At 41.8% G+C, this 23,827-nt stretch overlaps 1 pseudogene; it reads right to left on the minus strand.

Annotated features, from left to right (window-relative positions):
- The window catches only part of LOC114923398, a 47,451-nt pseudogene extending 23,624 nt beyond the window's left edge, over window positions 1-23,827 (minus strand).

Raw genomic sequence — 23,827 nt, forward strand, 5'->3', positions numbered from 1 at the left:
GGAGATGGATTGTTTATAATAGAGTTTGTGGAGTTAGAGAAATTAATATTCGTTTACTTATATTTGAATATTAGCCTGGGATTTGGTTTGGGAAGTCCGGGGGGGTGGGATATAATATTGTGTAATAATATTGTGTAATACTGGTGTTGTTTTTTTTATGATGAAAACAATAAAAATTTTATATTGAAAAAAAAAAGAAAAAGAAAAAGCAAAGATTGAGATTTGAACCTTTAATGCAGCGAGGCTTCAAGAATAAGAGAAATGGAGGTCCAATCCAGACGACAGGAAGCTTATTACTGCCTCAAATGGCATCACAAGCAACAAAGAGAGACCTATCGGCTGAAAGGGAAGCGTTGTTGTGGAAACCTGTTTGGCAGGAAAAAAAGCCTAGAATAAGACTGAAAAGAGAAATTTAAAATTATATATATTGGATATAAGGCATTTTAGACCTATGGGTTGATTTAAGGATTAAGTTTTTGAGTAGAAATAAGAAAAATGGGTGATTATTGTATGAAAATTATTATATAATGGAATGAAGAAAAATAAAGAGATGTTTTAGATCAGGATTGAATTAATAATTAATTGAATGTGATTCTAATAAGATTGTTTTGTTTGATAATATGGATGATATTAGGTTTGATAATTGGATGAAATCAGAACCTTGTCTAAGGGACTCAAATGATTTAAGGTTGATATTATTTTGTTAGCTTAAAAAAATTGATTGATTGATGGATTAGATATGTATAGGATAGATCAATATTTTATCTTAACTGGAGATATTAGTGGAAGAAAAAATAAACAAGATTTATGATGAAATTAAAGAATTAGGATATATTTGGAAGGGATATCTGAACTGATAATGTGTGTATTTAAATAAAACAGGTTTAGGATTAATAGAAATTTGTTAGAAATAGACTATTTTAAATATATAAGCTATTTGAGGGAAATAGAGAGGGAATATTTGATTTACTGATTGAGTTATTTACATATGTTTTGTTTTTGGAGTTTTGATTACCCCAGCACCACGGTGTGTCTCGAGCACTTTGTATTAAGAATTAAAAAACCAATAAAATTTGGTTTTTTTTAAAAAAAAACCCATGCCAATCTGCATTCCAGGTATGGCATCATACATGAATCCAGCCTAGAGGTGTTGGGTGCAAATTGTTAATTAGGTAATTCTGATGCAATCCAAGGGATTTTTCAGCTTGGAACCAAATTAAGACTTCACAGCTGATTGGACAATCCGGTGCATTTTCCTAATCTATGGTGAGCAAGGCTTTAAGGAGAGGTGATCACCTAAACCAGCTTAACTGCAGATATCTTCCCTATTTACCTGCCACTCAAAAAAACCATCCTTCCCCCAATGAATTGAACTCAGAGTAAAGTGAAGCCTTACCCAGGGCTGCAATATTCCTAAAAGCCTCCAGGGTGACTTCTTTGCACAAGGCTCTCTGGCCGGAATCCAGCAATGCCCACTCCTCCTCTGTGAAGTTCACAGTGACCTCCTCAAAGTGATCAGAGCCCTAGAATGAGAATGTTGTATAGCAGACAGTCCCAGAAAGACGTTTTCCCTCTTACTGCAAAAAGCAGAGCTTTGCAAGAAATCAAATGTCCATTTTCTTGCAGGACAAATTTACATCTGGATGTCCACATGGTCCTTGTAGCTGTGAAGCCGCCAGTCACCCTTGCCCTGAATAGCTGGTGCTCTGAAGTGCACAAAACATGACTGCATTCAAGTTGTTGAATGGCAACAGCGCTCCCCGGGGAGCTCCTGCTGGTTTGGAAAACCTCAGCAAGTAGGATTTGGGGAATAGAACCCAGAGGCTCATCTCACTTCAGGAGGAAATTCTACATTCTTTGCAACAGTATTCAATCTTTCTGGGTCGGCGGACCAGCAGAGGGGAGAGGGGATGGTTTTGCATTTGCAGCTATCACAAATGCAGCTTCGTACATGCACACACGCCTTCGCCCACCACTTCCATGGCCCTGCTCCAAATGGGCTGCGGCTTGGCAGAGGGCCACATCCCAGGGGTTGGGGACCCCCACTTTACAAAACAGGATACAGCCACCAGGAATTTCTTCTATAGCCTATTTCAAAAGGCCTGGAAATACAATGGCGCTTTAAGAAAAGTCTTACTGATGTGGCTTTTTCATGGGAAATCTGTCCTTAAGACACAATATTTCTCAAAATTACTACAATATTCTAATAATTTCAATTCCTGCAATTATTGTTTTTAACCGGTTTCTCCACTCCTCTGTGAAGTATTACAAAATATTAAACAATAAATTACATTACCTAACACTACCCAATTAGGCTGTGAATTCTCTCTTGCTTTATCTCCAAAATTATCTTGAAAGTTGAATGAATGTGACTCATCCTGTAAGGGGGGGGCGATTCAGCACTTGCCTATACTAGTCCGCAGCATGCCACAACTGAGCCACACAAACAAGTGAAGCCCCATCCATAGTATGCAGGCAGCACGTAAAACTGCACACCCTCCGATCCATGGAAAAATCATGGAATCTCCATGGAATAAGTCCTTGGTGCCCAAAAGGTTGGGAGCCACTGCTGTTGAAACAGCAGACCAACAGAAGGAAGTTGAACTCTGCTGCTCTCATAATAAACTAGTTACCTGCTGTACTGGCCCAAATTGGATCCTCTGGAAAAGGAACCCTTGAGAAGGATTGCATTGTTTTCCTCTTTCATGGAGCTCTGTTGAGATCTCTCCTGTGAACAGCTCCTGCATTTGAAACAGAAGTCTGGTTTATGATCCATGTTCATTGGACTGTAATCATGTTAGTTTGCTTGTCTTACCTTTGCAATTCCCCAAGCCAAAGTGAGAGAACTCAGGGATTCTGATTTGAAAGTGGCTGCTACTTTTGAGTAAATGCCTGCCATTTTTGTGAAATGATTCACTGCCTATCTTTATTTCTTCTTATCATTCTGATCAGTTGTCTTCTCTCCTTGATAGCTTTGGCCTTTCCTCCAAACGTACCTATGCCTGTTCTCTCTCTTCCTCCATGAGTCTTTTCCTTTAGGTTTAGAAAGCTTATCTCTTGAGTGGATGGATCTTTTCTTTTTCTTTTGGCTTCCCTATACCTCTTGCAGTGGGGAGACCTCCAACTTGGCAATTCAGGGGCAGAGCTTGGGATGAACACTGAGATAGTTTTGTGAGCAAGATGCACACCCAGTCTCCTTATGGCGACTGAGATATATTTAGAGAAGATGGTTATCCAGTGTGACTTTTCACCTGCTCTCCTAAAGTCATTCCCGCAGATAATTACATCACACCAACACACGTTCTCTAGATGTATGTTCCCAGTGTCTGTTTGTAAAAAAGAGAAGCAGGAATCCAGGATTTCAAAATAAGATTTGCTATATCGTAAATGAAAATGAAGAGCTTGAAGAATGTCAGCTGAAATGGCACAAGTCCCTCAGTTCATTCACCCATTACAGAAAAGAGAAAGGGTAGGGCACTGAAGGAATTCTGGCAGCCATCCTCACCGGGGGTGAATTTCTCCTCCTTCCCATGGAATTATCTCCAAGAGGGAAAAAAAAAAGCATTTGCCTCAAGAACAAATAAAGTTGACAAAATATTTCAGAGTTTCAGAAAAGCCTGGGCAGACGTCTTCTTCATCCTTCTGATTTCTTACAGACGCTTCTAGATATACTTTATCCACACACCCCCACGGACGCCCAGGATGAAATTCTCACCTGCCGCGCCTCTCCGGGGGGCTCCCGTGGGGCGGAGTCGGGCGGCGGGCCGAGCAGAAACCCCTCGGCCAGGGCCACCGCCTGGGCGCAGCTCTCCGCCCCGCACTCCCGCAGCCAGCCCGCCAGTTCCGGGGGCAGCAGGTCCAGCAGCTGCTCCAGCACCACCCGGTCCAGCATCTCGGCTTTGCCGCTCCGCTCGGGCCGCAGCCACTCGCGGCACAGCCGGTGAAGGCGGCTGCAGAGCGCCCGGGGCCCCTCGTCCTCCCGGGGGCGGCAGCTGCGGAAGCGCCGGCGCTCGGCCTCGGAGTCGCGGGACCCCTCGGGGAGGCATTTCGGACCGCCGCCGCTCCCCGCCTGAAGGGTCGCGGGGGCTGCTGCGGTTCCCGCCCCCGGAGTCGCCATTCCGTCTCCCGCTTCGGCGCAGCCAGAACGGGGTTAACTCCCTCCGAGGCCGCTTCCCGGTTTGCAGAAGGGGACAAGGGCCGCTCCGCTTCCTTTGGGGTTTCTGCACCTCAGCAGAGAAGCTGCAAATTGTTCCCGCCAAAATTTCCCGCGCCGCCCAGGCCTCACAGAGCCCGGACCACAGAGCGCTGCTTCCTAGAGCAGAGGTAGGCAACCTTGGCTCTTTTATGACTCGTGGACTTTTATGACTCGTGGACTTCAACTCCCAGCTGGCTCAGGAATTCTGGGAGTTGAAGTCCACGAGTCATAAAAGAGCCAAGGTTCCTACCTGTCCTAGAGACCAAACGTTGTACGCGACCGTTGGTTCCTCCCCTCGACTAGACAGCTGCTCCTCCCCCTGCAAAAGCGTGAGCTTATGTACTGCAGGCCGGACTTTCAAGACTCTTCTGCGCATGCTCCCTTTCGTTGTGACGTCGAAGATTCAAACTCCAGCATTGATGAAGTATTTTTTTTGGGGGGGGGAGAGATGGAGGAGGAGGTCGGGGATGATGGGCACGGCGCGGCTGGAATAAAACAAGGCGACTTTGGGATAAAATCTCCTTTCCTGAATATCTTAAACATGTGGACGTGCTCTTTGGAAAGACTCGATGGAGCTCTGGAAATGAGAGATGGACAGAGCAGTCCCAAGGCAAGCATCCAGCCTGTACAATTTATTCTTTTATTATTAAATAAGCAAGTAAATACTTTGGCGATTCCTTCAGGCCAGTTTACTTGCCCTCCTTGTCTTAATGGCCATGAACTGCTTTGGATGAAATCTGTCTATTCCTGTGGTGAAGCTCAACGAAGGTATCCTTTTTTTTTTTCAGGAGCCAAGTCTGCCCTGGCTTTAGTTTTGTTTTCTATTTCTATTCTATCCAAATCTTTTTTTTTTTATCTTCACCTTTTCGGTTTGGTTGTCTGTGGCAAGTTGATTCCTGAAGAGTTCATCAGGTTCACTGTACAAGTTTTTTTTAAAAAAAAATCAGACAACACTTGGGCTGGGTTTGCCCCCCCCCCCCCAGCTACGTTTAAATTGCAAACTCAATTACTGCTAGCCATGATGATGGTTTCGGATAAGGGGAGAAAAGAATCGGAGAAGGGAATGGCAAGGGGATTACGGATAAAAAAAAAAGTTGATTAATAAAGTGCCAAGACTTTTTTAACATTGAAGAATTTCTTCCCTCACATCCCTCAAGAGGCTTCAGTGGTGAGGAATAATTGTCATGGCACTGCTCACAAGGGGGTTGCCATTATGGGGAAGATCTATCCCAGTGGTGGCGAACCTATGGCACAGGTGCCAGAGGCGGCACTCAGAGCCCTCTCTGTGGGCACGTGCGCCATCGCCCCAGTCCTAGGCCTTCAACTGGGTTTATAAAACCTTTTCGCTTTAGGCCCCCACTGCTATGTGCAAAAAACAAAAAAAAAGGTTCAATCAATCAATTTCAACTTCTCGCGGGGGAAAAAAAAAGATCTTGCAAAGTTGGAATTGATTGATTGAACTTTTTAGTCCCACCCAGTCTGCCGTTATCACCGCAGCCACGCCCACCCAATTGGCCACACCCACCCGGCACTCGACGATGCATAAGTGGGTTTTGGGTTGCAGTTTGGGCACTCAGTCTCTAAAAGGTTCGCCATCACTGTCATATCCCTTCACTCTTCACCAGCAGAAAAAGCTATCAAAAAGGCTTTAGCTAAATTTTAAGAGGCAAACGAAGAAAAAGAACAGACAAGGAGACAGTAGGAAGCACATAGAAAGTCTCATATTACTGCAGTCTGGTTAGCCTTGTTAACCTCCTGGAAGGGAGATACTGTAGTGGCCAAAATTGTGGAAACCTTTTGGGAAAAGTGTATTTTTGAGGTTTGATGGCTAATAGCACCACTCTTTTTTTGGAATAGTACCATAAAATTATATATCAATGGAAAGATAATTTAATCAAGAATGTAATGCAACATAGTTTGTTCAATTATCTGTACTGTATTCTATGAAACGTTATAGCCAAATAACCAGAAAAAGGAAGCACAACTTGCTTAGGTTGATATCAGGGACCTTGCCTTCATCTGATTGTAGCCAATGAGCATGAGTGCTTAGAAAGCCAATCAGGTGTCATCTTGTTTTGGCAATGAGCCAATTGAATCACAGTAGGATTCAGTTGATGTCATATATTGAAGCTGAGAGGAGGACATTTGTCAGTGTGTTACGTGATCGCTATCAAGTTGGTTGGATTTTTTTGTGTTCTTTCTTTTAGTGAGCTTGTAAAATGTAATAAAATTAAAGTAACAGTGCAAAGAGTTGACTGGTCACCCAGAAGGCAATGTAAAATAGTATTATGAAGTGAACAAGGCTACAGTTATAAAGAAATTAGAAGAAAAATTGGTGGAAACTTAACCAAAGGTGGCATTTCTACTGTACACTTTTCCCAAAAGGTTTCCACAATTTTGGCCACTACTGTATAAGTAGTTGGCTATGAACCCAAGGTGCTTAGCTGAGTCACCTGTCGATGCTTTACACCGCAAAGGAAATTAAATTACCAGTCCTCAGAGAAGGAAGCAACCTCACCATTAGCCCACTAATAAGCCTTGAAAGGTTGAAGGATTAGGGTAGAAAGAGGCTCATTAGCTGAGAAGGTGGGAGATAATACACCTCCTTGGGTATGAAAGCAATACCAGTTCTGTTTCTCATCTTCTGAGTAGTAAGCGGTGCAAGGTCTTTTCCAAAACTGTTTAATTCCAGCTATCTCAATAAATTGGGACAGAGAAAACAAAAAGGGAAAATAAGAACACCATAACAGACAAAACTGAAAGTGCAGGAAAATAGAACTCGGGAAAAAAAGATACAAATGTATGCAGCTACAGTAACTTCATATATTTTCCACAGCAGTTATATTTTGTGTCTGTTGTAGAGCAGATTTTTTAAAAATAGGGGCAGCATTGTGCGGCAGGAATGCATTGTATAAGACAGTGGTGGCGAACCTATGGCACCCGTGCAGAGGGGGTACTCAGAGCCCTCTCTGTGGGCACACGCACGCCGCCGCCCCAGCCCCACCACCCCCCGTGGTCCCCTCACCAGCAGTGCCCCAGAGTTGCCCAGGGCGCAGCCTGCACGGAGCAGCGCAGCCAAGGACATGGCAGCCGGGCAGCGAGGACAAGACTCCACCCTCACGCCCCATCGTGTGCAGATGATGCTGCGGGGTGCGGATAGAGGTCGTGGCCACCATGATGCTGCTGGGCCGCCTGGGTGATCTGCTGTAGCGGGCCATGGAGGCGGTGGGTGACCCTGCGGCCAGGAGAGATGGGGGCGGGGCAGGGGCGAGGTGGTTTTTGGGCACTCAGTCTCTAAAAGGTTCGCCATCACTGGTATAAGATAACCTCAAAGTACAAGAGTTACGGATGTAATAATAGTAATGGCAAGTATTGTTTCTTGAAGATATTCCATTCCTAATAAGGAAGACAACTATCTTAGCTATCTTCTCTTGTGTAAACTGAGCCTTCACGCCACATCCAGAAAGATTTGCTTAATGTACGTGCAACCTCCATATGCTCTACTAACGATTGATGTAATGACAGCCCATTTTGCAATGTCATATCTTTCAGAGAAAAGATTTCATCTAAAGCAGCTTATGGATCTTTGAGGTATTAAAAACTGAGGTTTACAACAAATGCAGCGAAAATTTGAACGTCTTTATTGTTTATAATTCACTCTGTGCAATCTCATCCTAGAAGCAACAGCCCTCGTTTTTCAGTTATACCTAAAAGAGCATTGAATTTGGCTGATTTCTTGTACCGAGACCAGATGAATCTCTGTTGCCTGCAACCAAGAAATAGTACAAATTCCTTATCAGGACTTTAGCGAAAGATTTAAAACTATGAACACCACGAGCCCACTACAACCTATGAGCTAATCTGCTGCATACAGTGTTATACTGGTAGTCTTCGACTTACAATAGTTCATTTAGTGACCATTCGACACTAAGCAGCAGCAAAAAAGGTGACTTATGACTCTTTTTCACACTTACGACTGTTGCAACATCTCGAGGTCATGTGATCACCTTGGCAACCTTCTGACAAGCCAATTCAATGGGGAAGCCAGATTCACTTAACAACGGTTCTACTAATTCAACAAATGCAGTGATTCGCTTAACAAATGTGGCAAGAAAAGTCGTAAAATGGGGCAAAACTGACTTAAGAAATTTCTCGCTTAGCAACATAAATTTTGAGCTCACTTCTGGTCGTAAGTCGAGGATACCTGCATATCAAGGTCGAGGCAACATTCTTTACAGTATGATTGCTGTCGTTTGGCTATTTGCCCTGTGCAGGTCTGCATTTTAACCAGGGCTTTTTTTCTCATAGAACGCCCAGAACGGAGTTCCGGCACCTTTTTTGGATGGAACCTTTTAGGGTAGGCAAGGCGGGTTGTATGACGTGTGTTGAGTTCTGGCACCTTTTTTTTTTAGAAAAAAAGCACTGATTTTAACATCTCAAAATACTTTATAATTCTCTGAATTAAAACAAGGGCAGCAGAAACAATGCTCGCACGTTTGGGCAATTAATGTCCTCAGAAAACATTGGAACATAGGAGCATTCCTGCATAATAATGAAATCCAACGCATCAGTCAATACATACAGCAGAGAAGAGCTGAAATCCCTTATATCCTGGTTGAAAATCACATTTGGATTTGGTTTTATTAGTGAGGTTTCAGGAAAGAAAAAAAATGCTCATGAGGAATAGCCCCTCCCCCCACCAACAAAATCAATTAATGGCATCAAGTCTTTTGATATTTCAAAGAGAAGGACAATAATACAGGTAGTTCTCAACTTACAACCACAATTCAGCCTAACCTTTCTGTTGCTAAGTAAGACAGTTAAGTCTATCGTGTCCCAGTTTGCAATCTTTTATGCCACAGTTGTTCATTAAATCACTGAAGTTCTTAAGTAGGGTTGTTCAGCTAACAGCCACGCGTATGGTTAAGTGAATCTGTCTTCCCACATTGGAAATTGTTCTGTCTCAGCCTACATGAGTCCTTGTTATGCTCACAAGGAGAAACCCCTCTTCCAAGAAACAGACAGGAACCGCAAGAACCAACCCCTTTTATTCTCATAGACCTGAGTCAATGTCCAAGGCAAACACAGTCCACAGAAACTCAATTGTCAACACGAACAGTTGCCTTCAGCAACCAACACCTTCCAAACCTTCCCTTTTATAATTTAGCCAAGGTGTGGCTTTCTAATGCCTTCTCCTTTGCCTTTGGAGCCGCCTCATTGCATTCCTCTGTCCTACTTGCTTTTCTTCCCTGTGCTTTTGTGCATCCTGGATTCGTCCCAACTGTTCTTCATCATTGTCCAACTCAGGCTCCCAGCACAGCTGTGTCTCAGCCTGAGGGGCCAGGCTCCTCATTTGACTTTTAAGTCTTGGAGCTCCTCAGAGCCTTCCTCTGACTCTAATGTCAGTCCAGGCCCCTCCTCCTCATCTGATTCCTCAGACTCAGCTGCCGGATCCACTGGCTGGCAAGGAATCACAGCAGAAGTTTACAAATGGAAATCGCATAACCCTGGATGTCAAGTATTATAAATACAGATAATCCTTATGACAGTTGAGTCCAAAGTTTTGGTAAAGTGAGACATTTATTAAGGGAGTTTTGCCCCATTTTATCTTTCTTGCCACCGTTAAGTAAATCATTGTAGCTGGTAAGTGAGTAACCTGGTTGTTAAGTGAATCTGGCTTCCCCATTGACTTTGCTTGTCAGGTCGCAAAAGAGGATCACATGACCTTGGGTCACAGCCACGGTCATAAATATGAAGCAGTTGCCACAGATCTGAATTTTGATCACATGATCATGGGGATGCTGTGAAGATTAACTGAAAAATGGTCATTAAGTCACATTTTTCAGTGTCATTGTAACTTTGGACAGTCATTAAATGAACTGTGGTAAATTTAAGACTATCTGTAGATACCAGTGGCCGAGTACCCGAATTTTGATGACGTGATCATTGGGATTTTGCAACAGTCATGAGTGTGAAAAGTTTTTTAATTTTAACTTTGAGTGGTCACTAAATGAACGGTTGTTAAATCAAGGAGTAGCTGTATCTGGTCTCTCCATAATATGGATTCTTTCATGAGAATTAAGTTGGCCTGAGTAAACCTATTTCCACACTCCAGGCATTTATGAAGTTTATTTCGCGTAGATCCTTTGATGGATAGTAAGGGCTCTGTTCTCAATGAATCTCTTTCCACACTCCCTGCAGGTATGTTTTTTCTCCTGTGTGGACCCTCTCATGGCGATTAAGAGAACTTTTGAAACGGAAGTTCTTTCCACACTCTGTGCATTTATAAGGTCTCTCCCCTGTGTGAATTCTTTTATGGGAATTAAGATGTCCTTTCTGAGTAAAGCTCTTTCCACACTCCAGGCATTTATATGGTCTCTCCCCTGTGTGGATCCTTTGGTGACGAATAAGAAGTTTGTTTTCAAAAAAGCTCTTTCCACATTCCGGGCATTCGTATGGTCTCTCCCCTGTATGGATTCTTTGATGGATAGTAAGGGCTCCCTTTTCAAAGAATCTCTTTCCACAATCCTGGCAACTAACTTTTTTCTCTCCTCTGTGGATCTTGTCATGACGATTAAGACTACCCCTGAAATGGAAGTTCTTTCCACATATTGTGCAATTATATGGTTTCTCCCCCGTGTGGATCCTTTCATGAGAATTAAGTTTTCCTATTAAAGCAAAGCCCTTTCCACATTCCACACAACTATATGGTTTCACAGCTATGTGGATCCTTTGATGGCCATTAAGACCAGTCTTGCTATAGAAGCTCTTTCCACATTCTCTGCATGTATATGGTTTCTCTCCTGCATGGATTCCATCATGAGTAAGACTTTCTTTCTGCTTTCCATACTCGATGCAATCATACAGTATCTCCCTTGAGTGGACTCTTTTATGAAAATTAAGTTTTCCTTTCTCAATAAAGCTCTTTCCACACTCCAGGCATTTATAAGGTCTCTCCCCTGTGTGGATCCTTTGATGGATAGTAAGGGCTCTGTTCTCAAAAAATCCCCGTCCACACACTCTGCAGCTATATTTTTTCTCCCCTGTGTGGATCCTCTCATGGCGATTAAGAGAACTTTTGGAACGGAAGCTCTTTGCACACTGCAAACATTTGTAGGGCCTCTCCCCCGTGTGGATTCTTTTATGAGAACTGAGATGTCCTGTCTGACTAAAGCTCTTTCCACATTCCAGACATTGATAGGGCTTATCCCCCGTGTGGATCCTATGGTGACGAATAAGATCTTTGTTGTCAAAAAAGCTCTTTCCACATTCCAGGCATTTATAAGGTCTCTCCCCTGTGTGGATCCTTTGATGGATGGTAAGGGCTCTGTTCTCAAAGTATCTCTTTCCACACTTGTTGCACCTATATTTTTTCTCCCTGCTGTGGATCCTCTCATGACGGGTAAGACTACGCCTGAAATGGAAGTTCTTTCCACATATCGTGCATTTATTTGGTTTCTCTCCTGTGTGAATCCTTTTGTGAGCATTAAGTTTTTCTATTAAAGCAAAGTCCTTTCCACATTCCATGCAACTATATGATTTCTCAGCTATGTGTATCCTTTGATGGCCATTAAGGCTAGCATTGCTACAGAAGGTCTTTCCACACGCTGTGCATTTATATGGTTTCTCTCCTGTGTGAATCCTTTTATGAGAATTAAGTTTTCCTATTAAAGCAAAGCCCTTTCCACATTCCTCGCAACTGTATGGTTTCTCAGCTGTGTGGATCCTTTGATGGCCATTAAGGCTAGCATTGCTACTAAAGCTCTTTCCACATTTCGTGCATATTTTAGTTGCTTTGCTCAGGCAGGAATCCTCCCCCAATTTTACAGTATTTTGTGGTTTGGTTTTCCTATAAAGGTTTTTAGGTAAAGTAAGAGAAAAGAAATGATGAGATGTGGAGGATTTTTCCCCTCCACCTTCTGAGTGGCTTCTCTCTTGTCTTTTTGGATTTGTTTGATGGTCAAATATCACTTCTCCTTCGTAGTTTGTTGTTTGCAGCAGCATTAACCCCTCCTGCTTCTCCTCCATTGCATCACCTGCTTGGAAAGAAAATAGAAATTTCTATGGGAATTTAGAACTGTGAAGGAGGGGGAGATAAGTCCTCATGGGGTGAAGAGAACCAATACCCCCTTTTTTCTTTAAGGGATTTCACCAAAACTAGCAGGTGGATGTCAGGATTGGACTGCCAATTCTTTTTTCTAGAAGAAAAAGAGAACTGGAGATTGCCCATTTCTACTTTATATTGTAGGGGATTTTGCTGAAACTGGCCGGTGGATCTCAGATTTGAATAGCCGGATTTTTTTCTAGAAGAACTGGAGATTATCCACATATACTTTATACATCTGATTTTTGTAAGGTGACAGCAAAACCTGTAATTTCTGCAGCCACTTGTTATCAGCTAAAAGTTCCATCATGCTCTGAACCGTAAATGCCGCCTTCTCAGTTGTTGGGTGGCATTCCCTTCAGTTCATTTTAGAAAGAACATCAGTTTTCCAGTTTTCTAAAATCTTTATTTTTTTGTAATCCATTGCAATATACAGGCAAGAAGTGATTTTAGAGTTGTTTTTGGAAAGCTTTAAAATGCTTTGTGAAAAAGTTTTAAAATCTATGAAGTTAATTATAAAAGAACATTTTCTACTAGAAAATCTGTCTTGTTTACTTATCAGTTGTAAAGCAAAACCTTGAAGGTTGATTATCAGAGCACAAGATGGCTACCTTAAAGATTTGATTTATGGGCCTTTGACGTTTTTTAACCTTTTAACTCTTTACTGGAATCAGAAGTTAGTAACAAAAACTAACAAATCTCTCTAGAGACAACTGACAAGGCTTCACTGGAATTATACATGCAAGTGAATGATACTGTTTTAAATTGAAATATAAGAGATCTATTCAAGTTACTTTAAGGAAATTACAAGTACGGTAGACTTGAAGAGTGATAAGAATTTGGAATGAAAAGAATATAGAAAAAAATATGGGATTAAATGATGGTTGGGAAGAAGACAGGTTGGTAACGTTTAATAGTTTTTAATTCCTTTTTGCAAAGTTTAATTGTTAAAAGAGGGATGGGCGAAAGGAGACTAAGTGGAAACGGGGAATATATTATTAAATATGTTATTAGGTATTTTTGTTAATTTTTACTGGATCTTTGCTGAATGGTAAGGAGCTCTGAAGATTTAGAGATGAGTTCATAGAATATTGGTGACATATGGAATGAAGAGGTATTTTGGTTGCATTTTAATAGGTAAGTTGTTAATGCTGAACATACTTGATGGTGATGAAGGGGAATTTTTTTTCGTATACATACAAACATAGGTATGGAATGTTTCTGCATTTTCTAAATATTTTTTTTCTTTTGTATTACATTGGTGTATGTGTTTTCTCTATTTAAGATAATCCTTAATAAAATTATGTGGAAAAAACCCAGCTGTTAAGGAGGGAGACTTCTCTGAAAAACAGGCCCATCTGCATTTCAGATATGGCATCAGCTATGGATCCAGTTTGGAGGTCTTGGATGCAAATTGTAAGCTAGGAAATTCTGATGATATTCAAAGGATTTTTCAGCTGGGAACCACATAAAGACTTTGCTGTTGATTGGACAATCTGGGGCAGTGATGGTGAATCTTTTAGAGACCGAGTGCCCAAACTGCAGGCCAAAACCCACTTATATATCGTCAGGTGCCGGATGGGCATGGCCCATTGGGTGGGCGTGGCCATTGGGCGGGCGTGGTTGCGGTGGTAACGGCAGACTGGGTGGGACAAAAAAGTTCAATCAATCAATTCCAACTTTACGATATCTTTTTTTTCCCACGAGAAGTTGAAATTGATTGATTGAACCTTTTTTTTTTTTATAAAACCCAGCTGAAGGGCTAGGACTGGGGCAATGGCTCGCATGCCCACAGAGAGGGCTCTGCATGCCACCTGTGGCATGCATGCCATAGGTTCGCCACCACGGATCTGGGGTGTTTCCCAAAACTACGGTAAGCATTTCTAACAAGGCCTTAAGGAAATGTGATCACCTTAAGCAACTAGACTGCAGGTATCTTCTCTGTTTACCTCCCACTGAAAAAAACCTTCTTTGCCTAATGAATGGAACACAAAGTGCAGACTTACGCAAGGTAACAATATTCTTAAAAGCCTCCAGCGTGACTTCTATGTACAAGGCTCTCTGGCCCGAATCCAGTAGTGCCCACTCCTCCTCTGTGAAGTCCACAGTGACCTCCTCAAAAGGATCAGAGTCCTAGAATGAGAATGTTCTTTAGCAGAGAATCCCAGAAAAGATGTTTTCCCTCTCACTGCACAAAACAGAGCTTTGCAAGAAAACAAATGGGCATTTTCTTACAGAACAAATTTACGTCTGGATGTCCACATGGTGGCTTCCAGTCATCCTCACCCTAATAGTTAGTGCTCCAAGTGCACAAAATATGACTGCATCCAAGTTGTTGAACAGCAACATAGTACCCCTGCTCGTTTGGAAAAACTCAGCAAGTAGGATTTAAGGAACAGAATCCAGAGGCTCATCTGACTTGGGGAGGAAATTCTATATTCTTTACAAAAGAGGACACAGCGAGTAGGAATTTCTTCCATGGCCTATTTCAGAAGGGCCTGGAAATTCAAAGGCACTTGAAGAATAGTCTTACTGATCAACATTTAGTGTTGATCTTAGGGCTTTTTCATTGGAAATCTGTGCTTAAGATACAATATTTCTGAAGCGGTTATTATGCTATTCCAATAATTTTAATTCATGGTAGTTTTTTAACTGGTTCCTCCACTCTTCTGTGAAGTATTACAAAAATATTCAACAAATAAATTACATTGCCTAATACAAGCCTCTCAGGCTCTGAATTCTTTAGTGTCTCCAAAATGATAAAAGTTGAATGAATGAGGCTCATTGGGGGGGGGGGGGGATACCGTGTTCAACTACACATAGATTCAGCATCTGGCTATACTGTAGAAGCAGCTCATAAAAAGTGGGAGCTTGAATTCTGCTGCTCTCAGAAAAAACTTAGTTACCTGCTGAAATAGCCCTAGTTGGAACCTCTTGAAAAGCAACTCTTGAGAAGGACTGCATTGATTTTCTCTTTCCTGGAGCTCTGCTGAGTTCTCTCCTGTGAATGGCTCCTGCATCTGAAAAAGAAGCCTGGTTTATGATCCACATTCAAAAGACAGTAACTTTGTTATTTACCTGCCTTACCTGTACAATTCCCCAACCCAAGTCAAAGTAAGAGAACTCAAGGATTCCAATTTGAAAGTGGCTATTTCTGGGTAAATGCCTGTCATTGTTGGGAAATGTTTCATTGCCTCTGTTTTTTTCCTCTTTTCATTCTGATCAGGAGTTGCTCCTTTATCTTGTATCCTTCTCTTTCCTCCTATGTGGATGTACCTATACCTGTTCAATATCTTCTACTAGGAGCCTTTTCCTTTAGATTTAGTAATCTAACTCTTGAGTGGGAAGGAATCGATCTTCTCTTTTCTTTTGGCTTCCATTTGCTTCCTGTAGTGGGGAGACCATCAACCTGGCAATTTAGGGACAGACCTTGAGATGAACACCGAGTTGGTTTTGTGCGGCAGATGCACATCCAGTCTCTTTGTGGGGACTAAGATACCTTGATTGTTCAGTATGGCTTTTCAACCATTTGCCTAACATCATTCCCACAGACCCTTACACTATACCAGGGGTAGGCAACCTTGGCTCTAATCTATTATGACTCGTGGACTTCAACTCCCAGAATTCCTGAGCCACCATGGCTCAGCTTGGAAACCTCTCTCTTTTCCGTCAGCATGGCTGGCTGAGGAATTCTGGGAGTTGAAGTCCACGAGTCATAAAAGAGCCAAGGTTGCCTACCCCTGCACTATACCAATGTATGACTGTAAAGAAGAGAAGCAGGAGTGCAGGACTTCAAAATAAAATTTCTTTTATCATAAATGAGAATGAATAGTTTGAAGAATGTCAGCTGATATGGAATAGTGCCTCAGTTCATTCATGCATTAAGGGAAAGAAAGGCAGTGCACAGTAGGGATTCTGGCCCCCTCCCTCAAAGCCTTAAGATTCTCCTATATAAGAGATAGATAGATAGATAATTTAGATAGATAATTTAATTTGTATACCGCCCTTCTCCCATAGGACTCAGGGCGGTTCACAGCATATTAAAAACAAATAATATACACACAATACAAAAAATGCAAAATACAAAAATACAGAAATACAAAAAATAAACCCCGATAAAAGCCGAATTAAAACCAAATATTACCAGCTGTGTTTCCAATNTTTATGAGAATTAAGTTTTCCTATTAAAGCAAAGCCCTTTCCACATTCCTCGCAACTGTATGGTTTCTCAGCTGTGTGGATCCTTTGATGGCCATTAAGGCTAGCATTGCTACTAAAGCTCTTTCCACATTTCGTGCATATTTTAGTTGCTTTGCTCAGGCAGGAATCCTCCCCCAATTTTACAGTATTTTGTGGTTTGTTTTTCCTATAAAGGTTCTTAGGTAAAGTAAGAGAAAAGAAATGATGAGATGTGGAGGACCTTTCCCCTCCACCTTCCGAGTGGCTTCTCTCTTGTCTTTTTGGATTCGTTTGATGGTCAAATATCACTTCTCCTTCGTAGTTTGTTGTTTGCAGCAGCATTAACCCCTCCTGCTTCTCCTCCATTGCATCACCTGCTTGGAAAGAAAATAGAAATTTCTATGGGAATTTAGAACTGTGAAGGAGGGGGAGATAAGTCCTCATGGGGTGAAGAGAACCAATACCCCCTTTTTTCTTTAAGGGATTTCACCAAAACTAGCAGGTGGATGTCAGGATTGGACTGCCAATTTTTTTTTCTAGAAAAAAAAGAGAACTGGAGATTGCCCATTTCTACTTTATATTGTATGGGATTTTGCTGAAACTGGCCGGTGGATCTCAGATTTGAATAGCCGGATTTTTTTCTAGAAGAACTGGAGATTATCCACATATACTTTATACATCTTATTTTTGTAAGCTGACAGCAAAACCTGTAATTTCTGCAGCCACTTGTTATCAGCTAAAAGTTCCATCATGCTCTGAACCGTAAATGCCGCCTTCTCAGTTGTTGGGTGGCATTCCCTTCAGTTCATTTTAGAAAGAACATCAGTTTTCCAGTTTTCTAAAATCTTTATTTTTTGTAATCCATTGCAATATACAGGCAAGAAGTGATTTTAGAGTTGTTTTTGGAAAGCTTTAAAATGCTTTGTGAAAAAGATTTAAAATCTATGAAGTTAATTACAAAAGAACATTTTCTACTAGAAAATCTGTCTTGTTTACATATCAGTTGTAAAGCAAAACCTTGAAGGTTGATTATCAGAGCACAAGATGGCTACCTTAAAGATTTGATTTATGGGCCTTTGACGTTTTTTAACCTTTTAACTCTTTACTGGAATCAGAAGTTAGTAACAAAAATTAACTAATCTCTCTAGAGACAACTGACAAGGCTTCACTGGAATTATAAATGCAAGTAAATGATACTGTTTTAAATTGAAATATAAGAGATCTATTCAAGTTACTTTAAGGAAATTACAAGTACGGTAGACTTGAAGGGTGATAAGAATTTGGAATGAAAAGAATATAGAAAAAAATATGGGATTAAATGATGGTTGGGAGGAAGACGGGGTTGGTAACGTTTAATAGTTTTTAATTCCTTTTTGCAAAGTTTAATTGTTAAAAGAGGGATGGGCGAAAGGAGACTAAGTGGAAATGGGGAATATATTATTAAATATGTTATTAGGTATTTTTGTTAATTTTTACTGGATCTTTTCTGAATGGTAAGGAGCTCTGAAGATTTAGAGATGAGTTCATAGAATATTGGTGACATGGAATGAAGAGGTATTTTGGTTGCATTTTAATAGGTAAGTTGTTAATGCTGAACATACAGTACTTGATGGTGATGAAGGGGAAATTTCTTTCATATACATACAAACATAGGTATGGGATGTTTCTGCATTTTCTAAATATTTTTTTTCTTTTGTATTACATTGGTGTATGTGTTTTCTCTGTTTAAGATAATCCTTAATAAAATTATGTGGAAAAAACCCAGCTGTTAGGGAGGGAGACTTCTCTGAAAAACAGGCCCATCTGCATTTCAGATATGGCATCAGCTATGAATCCAGTTTGGAGGTCTTGGATGCAAATTGTAAGCTAGGAAATTCTGATGATATCCAAAGGATTTTTCAGCTGGGAACCACATAAAGACTTTGCTGTTGATTGGACAATCTGGGGCAGTGATGGTGAATCTTTTAGAGACCGAGTGCCCAAACTGCAAGCCAAAACCCACTTATATATCGTCAGGTGCCGGATGGGCATGGCCCATTGGGTGGGCGTGGCCATTGGGTGGGCGTGGTTGCGGTGGTAACGGCAGACTGGGTGGGACAAAAAAGTTCAATCAATCAATTCCAACTTTACGATATCTTTTTTTCCCACGAGAAGTTGAAATTGATTGATTGAACCTTTTTTTTTTTATAAAACCCAGCTAAACGGCTAGGACTGGGGCAATGGCTCGCATGCCCACAGAGAGGGCTCTGCATGCCACCTGTGGCATGCATGCCATAGGTTTGCCACCACGGATCTGGGGTATTTCCCAAAACTACGGTAAGCATTTCTAACAAGGCCTTAAGGAAATGTGATCACCTTAAGCAACTAGACTGCAGGTATCTTCTCTGTTTACCTCCCACTGAAAAAAAACTTCTTTGCCTAATGAATGGAACACAGAGCAAAGTGCAGACTTACGCAAGGTAACAATATTCTTAAAAGCCTCCAGCGTGACTTCTATGTACAAGGCTCTCTGGCCCGAATCCAGTAGTGCCCACTCCTCCTCTGTGAAGTCCACAGTGACCTCCTCAAAAGGATCAGAGTCCTAGAATGAGAATGTTCTTTAGCAGAGAATCCCAGAAAAGACGTTTTCCCTCTCACTGCACAAAACAGAGCTTTGCAAGAAAACAAATGGGCATTTTCTTACAGAACAAATTTACGTCTGGATGTCCACCTGGTCCTTGTGGCTGTGAAGCCTCCAGTCACCCTCACCCTATTAGTTAGTGCTCCAAGTGCACAAAATATGACTGCATCCAAGTTGTTGAACAGCAACACAGTACCCCTGCTGGTTTGGAAACACTCAGCAAGTAGGATTTAAGGAACAGAATCCAGAGACTCACCTGACTTGGGGAGGAAATTCTATATTCTTTACAAAAGAGGACACAGCGAGTAGGAATTTCTTCCATGGCCTATTTCAGAAGGGCCTGGAAATTCAAAGGCACTTGAAGAATAGTCTTACTGATCAACATTTAGTGTTGATCTTAGGGCTTTTTCATTGGAAATCTGTGCTTAAGATACAATATTTCTGAAGCGGTTATTATGCTCTTCCAATAATTTTAATTCATGGTAGTTTTTTAACTGGTTCCTCCACTCTTCTGTGAAGTATTACAAAAATATTCAACAAATAAATTACATTGCCTAATACAAGCCTCTCAGGCTCTGAATTCTTTAGTGTCTCCAAAATGATAAAAGTTGAATGAATGAGGCTCAGGGGGGGGGGGACACTGTGTTCAACTACACATAGATTCAGCATCTAGCTATACTGTAGAAGCAGCTCATAAAAAGTGGGAGCTTGAACTCTGCTGCTCCCAGAAAAAACTTAGTTACCTGCTGAAATAGCCCTAGTTGGAACCTCTTGAAAAGCAACTCTTGAGAAGGACTGCATTGATTTTCTCTTTCCTGGAGCTCTGCTGAGTTCTCTCCTGTGAATGGCTCCTGCATCTGAAAAAGAAGCCTGGTTTATGATCCACATTCAAAAGACAGTAACTTTGTTATTTACCTGCCTTACCTGTACAATTCCCCAACCCAAGTCAAAGTAAGAGAACTCAAGGATTCCAATTTGAAAGTGGCTATTTCTGGGTAAATGCCTGTCATTGTTAGGAAATGTTTCATTGCCTCTGTTTTTTTTCCTCTTTTCATTCTGATCAGGAGTTGCTCCTTTATCTTGTATCCTTCTCTTTCCTCCTATGTGGATGTACTATACCTGTTCAATATCTTCTACTAGGAGCCTTTTCCTTTAGATTTAGTAATCTAACTCTTGAGTGGGAAGGAATCGATCTTCTCTTTTCTTTTGACTTCCCTTTGCTTCCTGGCAATTTAGGGACAGACCATGAGATGAACACCGAGATGGTTTTGTGTGGCAGATGCACATCCAGTCTCTTTGTGGGGACTAAGATACCTTGGTTGTTCAGTATGGCTTTTCAACCATTTGCCTAACATCATTCTCACAGACCCTTACACTATACCAGGGGTAGGCAACCTTGGCTCTATTATGACTCGTGGACTTCAACTCCCAGAATTCCTGAGCCACCATGGCTCAGCTTGGAAACCTCTCTCTTTTCCTTCAGCATGGCTGGCTGAGGAATTCTGGGAGTTGAAGTCCACGAGTCATAAAAGAGTCAAGGTTGCCTACCCCTGCACTATACCAATGTATGACTGTTTGTAAAGAAGAGAAGCAGGAGTGCAGGACTTCTAAATAAGATTTCTTTTATCATAAATGAGAATGAATAGTTTGAAGAATGTCAGCTGATATGGAATAGTGCCTCAGTTCATTCATGCATTAAGGGAAAGAAAGGCAGTGCACAGTAGGGATTCTGGTCTCCTCCCTCAAAGCCTTAAGACTCTCTTATATAAGAGATAAGTAATATAATACTGCTGAAATGGCCTAGATGAAGGAAATGTTTTAGATAATTAAATGTGTCTGAATTTAGGGAAATTATAATGTATAAAAAAGAAAAAATGTTTTGAATAAAAGTTAAAGGATTAGATGACTAGGCACATTAAATGGAATATTTAAAGATTAAATATATTTTTAATCATGGTTAAAAAGAGTAAGAAATTTGGGGAATGAATATATATTAGCTTAGGAGGAATATATATTTTAAGTAGTATTTTACTTTTTATGTTTCTTTATTCTTGCTCTCTTTCCCTTTACTGTTTTTACCTATTCTTTAAGAAATGTAAAACTGTTGAGATAGTTTATATGGGAAAAATGGATTTAAATCTTTAAATGCAATTAACTGTTGAGAAAATCTTAACCAGCAAGAATACTTTGAACTTTATAGGGAGAAACAAATCTAAATAAGGACTGTAACAGGATATAAGATGAGGCAACCAGGATGATTAGGTAGAAAAGAAATATTATATCGATGTGATCATTATTTCTAGGAATATTGGGGGAAAATCATATATGTAACTGTTATTTATCAAAATAATAAAAACTGTATTATTTCAAGGTATGCAAAAAAGACATTTTGGGGAAAAGGGGCAATCAACTAAATGTACTATGTGGATTATGGATTATAGAAACCAACTGTTAATGATTTTTCTTTACAAATGTAAACCCAGCAAACACACTGTTTACCAACTATTAAGTGATTTTTATGTTTTAAAAAAATCAATAAAATATATGGGGGGAAAAAGACTCTCTTATAGCCCTTGGGGTTGAATTTCATTCTATGGAATTAACTCCCCCCCAAAAAATAAGATCTTGAATGGGAAGGAATTGATCTTCCTTTCGTTATGGCTTCCCTATGCCTCTTGCAATGGAGAGACTGCCAAACTGGAAATTCAGACAGACTTTGGGATAAACACTGAGGTGGTTTTGTGAGAGAGACGCACACTCAGTCTCTTTGTAGGGAGTGAGAAACATTTTACATGATGTTTGTTCAGTCTGGCTTTTCAACCATTCCCGACATCATTCCCATAGACCAGGCATGTTAAACATGTCACGTCACGTGACATCGTGCAACGTATCACGACTTTTCCCCCATTGCCAGCAATGGGGTGGGCGCGGTTTCAGTATGATGCATCTGGCCCGTGGGCCAGCAGTTGAACACCCCTGTCACAGACTATTATGCTATGACTATACCATTATCATCATCATCATTTTAGCCATTGTTTATCCACTGCGGGACGAAGGCCTGTTCCGCATGTTTCAAACCAAATATAAACATACCAATGTATTTTCTCTAGATGTATGTTCCCAGTGACTGTTTATAAAGAAGAGAAGCAGGCAAGTAAGACTTTAAAATAAGATAGGCTTAAAATAGGCTCCAGAAGATAGGCTTAAGATACAGGAGGATCTGGACAGAGTTGAACACTGGGCGCTATCCAACAAAATGAAATTCAATGGTGAAAAAAGGTTCTACATTTAGGCAAGAAAAAACAAATGTACAGGTATAGTATAGGGGGTACCTTGCTCAATAGTAGTAACTGTGAGAGTGATCTCGGAGTCCTAGTGGACAATCACTTAAATATGAGACAGCAGTATGCTGCAGCTGCCAAAAAAGCCAACACAGTGTTAGGCTGCATTAACAGAGGGATAGAATCAAGATCACGTGAAATATTAACACCACTTTACAATGCCTTGGTAAGGCCACACTTGGAATACTGCATCCAGTTTTTGTCACCACGATGTAAAAAAGATGTTGAGACTCTAGAAAGAGTACAGAGAAGAGCAACAAAGATGATTAGGGGACTGGAGGCTAAAACATATAAGGAACGGTTGCTGGAATTGGGTATGTCTAGTTTTATGAAGAGAAGGACGAGGGGGGACATGATAGCAGTGTTCCAATATCTCAGGGGCTGCTACAAAGGAGTCAAGCTATTCTCCAAAGCGCCTGAAGGCAGGACAAGAAGCAACAGATGGAAACTAACCAAAGAGAGAAGCAACCTAGAACTAAGGAGAAATTTCCTGACAGTTAGAACAATTAACCAGTGGAACAACCTGCCTCCAGAAGCTTTGAATGCTCCAACACTGGAAGTTTTTAAGAAGAGATTGGACAGCCATTTGTCCGAAGTGGTATAGGGTTTCCTGCCTGACCAGGGGGTTGGACTAGATGACCTCCAAGGTCTCTTCCAACTTTATTATTATTATTTGCTCTGCCATTAATTAGAATGAGTAGTTTGAAGAAAATCAGCTGAAATGGAACAAATCGTCCATTCATTCAGGCATTGAAGGAAAGGAGGAGAGGATGGAGAGGGGATTCTGGCCTCCCTCAAACTCTTGGACTCTCTTATTATCCTGAGTGAATTTCTCCTTCCTCCCGTGGCATTATCACCAAGACGAAAACCAAGCATTTGCCTCAAAAACAAGTAAGCCCTCAAAGGATGAAGAATTCCAAGAAGTGTAGACGTCTTCTTAATGTCTCTTATCCCAGGCATCCCTAAGGGTCAACTTGTCTCACCTGCCGGCCCTCTCCGGGGGGCTCCCGGGGGGCGGAGGAGGGCGGCGGGCCGAGCAGGAAGCCCTCGGCCAGGGCCACCGCCTGGGCGCAGCTCTCCGCCCCGCACTCCCGCAGCCAGCCCGCCAGCTCCGGGGGCAGCAGGGCCAGCAGCTGCTCCAGCACCACCCGGTCCAGCATCTCGGCTTTGCCGCTCCGCTCGGGCCGCAGCCACCCAAGACACAGCCGGTGCAGGCGGCTGCAGAGCGCCCGGATCCCCTCGGTCTCCCGGGGGCGACAGCTGCGGAAGCGCCGGCGCTCGGCCTCGGAGCTGCGGGACCCCTCGGGGAGGCCTTTCGGGTCGCCGCCGCCGCTCCCCGCCTGAAGTGCCGCGGGGGCCGCTGCTGCTCCTGCCCCCGGGGCTTCCAT

This window comes from Protobothrops mucrosquamatus, unplaced genomic scaffold (genome assembly GCF_001527695.2).
Source record: "Protobothrops mucrosquamatus isolate PMUCROS unplaced genomic scaffold, P.Mucros_1.0 scaffold3306, whole genome shotgun sequence".
NCBI classification, from domain to species: Eukaryota; Metazoa; Chordata; class Lepidosauria; order Squamata; family Viperidae; genus Protobothrops; species Protobothrops mucrosquamatus.